The sequence below is a fragment of the Diachasma alloeum genome, unplaced genomic scaffold (assembly GCF_001412515.2).
Source record: "Diachasma alloeum isolate Michigan unplaced genomic scaffold, Dall2.0 Dall_scaffold_01146, whole genome shotgun sequence".
Classification (NCBI taxonomy): Eukaryota; Metazoa; Arthropoda; class Insecta; order Hymenoptera; family Braconidae; genus Diachasma; species Diachasma alloeum.
This window is the reverse complement of record NW_021681256.1, coordinates 78819-83428: the sequence shown is the minus strand read 5'-3', so window position 1 is coordinate 83428 and position 4610 is coordinate 78819. Positions and strand designations below refer to the sequence as shown.

The 4610-nt window shown below is 34.2% G+C and overlaps 1 pseudogene; it reads right to left on the bottom strand.

Moving 5' to 3' along the window:
- Window positions 1–168: 168 nt before the first annotated feature.
- Window positions 169–2816, bottom strand: LOC107045969 (annotated as a pseudogene).
- Between the last annotated feature and the right edge of the window lie 1794 nt (window positions 2817–4610).

Genomic DNA, 4610 nt, shown 5'->3' with positions numbered 1-4610 from the left:
GGAAATTTATTTTCCGAAGGCGGCCTCGTCTCCGACTCACGTGCCTCGTGCGCCTGTACTCCACCAGCGTTGAATTCAGCACCTCTCCGCCTTAGCACGTAATATACTATTAATTAAAGAAAAAAAATTGCAAAGGTTATAAAGAAAGTTTTAAAAATAAAAAAAAACCTGATATCTTTCCATCACTTCCATGAGGTGCTTCAGATGCTTCTCTTTTGAAACTCGCCAATGGAGGAGCTTCGACTGCTTCATCCATTTCCTTCTCCGTCAGATTTTGGGCCCCAGGTACGATTGTGATGCAACTCATGTTGCTTGCATGTATAATGAAAGCGGCACCACGACGTTCCACTGCGCCTTTAACTGAAACTTTTATCCCTTTGACCAAATCATCTCTGGGGACGAACGTTGTGATGTGGACATTTATTCGGTGAACAGCGGTGCAAATCATACCAGCTCCGTAGCTGGCACCACTGGATGTGGTAATGGGCCTGAAGTGCTCCATGATCTATCCTGTAACCATAACTGCTCCGCGAGCAGCACACACATTTTCCATTTCGATTGACTCGTATTGGATGGCTTTGTTCCTCACCTCAGTAGCACCATTTGCCACGTCAAACTCTCCCAAAACTTCTAGCGTACTTCCACGGCCAAACTGAAACTTATTCTCACAGACGGTGTCTTCAGATCTGCGGTATTGAGGGTTAGAAGCTTTGATTACCGCACCAGTTATCTTCACAATCTGTAAAAGCGAAAAAAAAATGTAAATGATAGAATTTTTTTGAAGTGAAACTTCTTTAGGGAGGGTACGAAAAATTTCAGCGCGACACGAAAAGTGAAAGGTTTTGAGGGGAACGGGTTAGTCAGTAAGTGGGGGGCTAGTCAAGCGTAGGGGAGGCGCGCGTGAGTGAAGAAAATCCGAGGCGACACGAAACATGTAAGGATCGGTAGTGGGGGTAAGCCTAGAGTGGGGCCGTACGCCTTGCTATGCCTGAGACCAGGGATGGGCATTTCGGTCTAGAGACAGTTTTTTACATTACGACGTGAAAAACTGGCAATTTATCTATAGAATGTAATAAATGTAAAAAATGTAAAAAACTCAAATAACTTGAAATTTTGACATTTGATATTGAAATTGAAATTTGAAATTGGTATTTTACATTTAAATTTTGAGTTTAAACGTGAAATTGAAATTCTAAATCAGGAACGCAAAATTGATATTTGAAATCTGCAATTGAAAATTGGGAAATTCTGAATTCTGCATTTTAAAATGATGAACTCTGAATTTTGAAATTTAGCACTTCTGAAATTTTGAAATTTTGAAATTATGCGATTCTGAAAGTTGAGATTGTGAAATTTGAAGTTCTGAAATTGTAAAATTTCGAAATCCTGAAATTTTGAATCTTGAACTTTGTAATTCTAAGATTGGAAATTCGAAAATTTCAAATTCGAAAATGAAAAATTTGCAATTTTTAAATACTCAAACTCGAATTTGGATTTTGAAATTGGAATGCAAAATTGAAAATTGAAAATTGAAAGGGTAATTTAAAATTGAAATTTGAAATTCCAAAATTGAAATTTTGGAATTTCAAAATCCTCAAATTTGAATTTGGCTGTTGAATGGAAATTGATAATTGAAAATTTGGATTGGAATTTTAAATTGGAACTTTTAATTTAAAATTTAAATTTGAAATTCAAATTTTCAATTGGAATTCTTAATCTGAAATTTGAAGTAGAAAATCAAAATTGAGATTAAAAATTGCACTTGAAAATCTGAAATTGAAATTTTTTATTTGCTTCAATTCCAAAATTAAAAATTTGGATTTTGAAAATCCTGAAATTTGAATTTCCATTCTGAAATTGGAATTCTGAATTGGAAATTGAAATTTGAGATTGAAATTTTGAATGAAAATTAAAAATTGAAAACTTCAATTGAAATTTCGAATTAAAACTTTTAATATAAAATTGAAATTTGGAATTCAAATTTAAAATTGAAATTAAAAATTGCAATTAAAAATCTGAACTTGAAAATTGAAAGTTTTTATCTGCTGAATGGTAAAAAATGAAAAAAGTCATTCAAATTTTCTTGTTATTAATTTCCTAGTATCCCATCGAATTTCTATATATAATCATAATAATAATGCTTTCTCAAGCATGAGAAGCGAAAAAAAAATTTTCAGGAAAAACAAATTGGACAAAAAAATTTGAGAATACTAAAAAGAAGTTTCACTTCTGTCGCGCGTGGACTCCACGCACTCTGTTTTTTCTGTCAATTATTGGGAAAAACAAAGAATTCTTAATTTGTATTTTATTTTAAAATAAATGTGAATGACCGTGGTAGCCTATATTCCGCTGAAATAAAAGGTTATTGTTAATTTTTTTTCCACATTTAAAAAATTCAAAAAAAAATTTTCATTAAAAAAATTTTTTTTTCTCTCCAAATTTGATTTCATTTATTTTTATTTTCATTTTTTTATAAAAAAAAGATTATTTATGCTCAATTTACCTGGTACATGAGAATCTCTTTGTTGTATTTGAGTGCGTCATCACCCCAGAAGATAATACGGACTCTTCGGCCTGTACCATCATTCACAATGCATTTAAAAATCCATTTTGACGGTGAATTGGGTAATTCCTTCAACCCTTCCAGAGTGTCAACATACGCAGAGATTTTCCTGCAAAAAAATGAAATGAAAGGTTAGCAGAGTTTGTAGAGGAAATTTGAAGATATTTTTTACAAATACTTACATCAAAGTGGCTCCCGCATTAAAGTTATCAATTGCCTTATTGGAAGTGAACTTGAAATTCACGGACGACATTGTTTTTTAACGATTCACTTTTCTTTTTTTAATTAAAAAAAAACAGTACGATCTTGTGGTGACTGCATCGCACAATAGTTCGGAGCGGAAGACTGGACTATTGGATATGACGTAATCACGTGATCATTAAAAAAAAAAATATTCAGACATATACACGACAGATGTCGTTTCGGCGTCAATTTTATTTTATTCTTACGCTTACACTCCTTGCGATATACTTCGAGATATTTGATAAATTGCGAGATATATCGAGACTATCGATACTTTCCTTCCCATCTACTTTTTTAAATAGGATAACAGCCCGATAACCTGTTTCCATCTCGACCTACCCCTCTCTCCACAACCGACCCCCTGAGCAGCGTGAGCACCTTGTCACCTTTCCCTTGGCCCCTTAAGTTTAAGTTATTGTGTTTTTGAAACTTGGGTTTTCGTTGTATTTTTCCGCTTCGACCTAATTTCGGTTTGTTTTTTCCGTCGAGACAAAGAACAACTGGCACCCACAATCATCGAGTTTCAGTTTTCTGACTTTACCAAGGGAAAAGGTTGACCACGTTACACACTCTTGACGAAGAAGATGCATTATCTTATAATAAAGAAATTGATAAATTGTAAGAGAGTCAGAAGAATATAGTCAATTTAATCGGTAATCAAACGCATATAGTGAAATCAGAATTTCACCGTATTTATGATGAAATTGATACATTAAAAAACCGTTCGGCTGGTCATAATATTTTATTGGATAGGATAATCCTCAAAGTGCATAAACTTCAAAACACTGAGAATCAAATCACATTTATTAATCATTTGGAACAGTGGATGCATCATAAAGAAATGGAAATTGACACCTATTTTGATAATGTACAGACAGTAATTCACTCTGTATATTTTGCAAAACTAGGATTCATCCACCCTGGACTCATAACACCTCAGATTCTTGAGGACGCTGTGAATGAATTGTTAAGACATAATGATAATAAAGAGCGTGTATTCCCTCTCTCCATGGAAGAAGTACGCGCTGTAGAGTTGAGAAAAATTTCCAAGACTTCCATTGGCTATCATGGTGGAAAACTATTTCTCGTATTACATATTCCTCTTTTGGACCCAATTGTTCATTATTTATATAAAATGCATCCCTTCCCCATAATCCAAGTATTTTGAGAGAATAAAAACGGCTCGGCTGACTCACTGTTCAGAGACACATAATCATCATATATGCTGTCCAAGTTATCCATTCTACGAGTCATCTATGCACCCTACTTGGGAGATATCATTAATGGCCAATGAAAAACATTTGAAAAACATTTGAAAAACAATTGAATAATATTGAAGGCATGGCTCTATTCTCTACGTGAAGAGGGAAAAGTTCAAATATTAGGTCGTCCAGAACAAACGTGCGCATGAAAAAAAAACAACTAGTAGTAGAAAAGTTGACAGAATTTAATCAAATTTGGATAATATTTACAAATATTCACCCTCTACATTAACAACCTATTGCCAACGCTCAATTAATTTTTTTACTGCTTGATATTTGCCACTTGTGTTCCCTTGTTTTATCTCGGAATTCAAAGCTGTTTTGAGTGAATCCAGATTAGGATGTGCCACACTGTCAATAGGTCTCTTCAATAAATGGAAGCAACCATAATCACAAGGGCTTAAGTCGGGAGAATAAGGTGGCTGAAGCCAGCGTTGAATATTTTTGGAGGCGATCCACTGGCGTACATTCAGACCACGATGACATTTTGCATTGTCATCGAGTAGCCATACTTGATGTTTTCTATTTTTATGCCAGTGAGT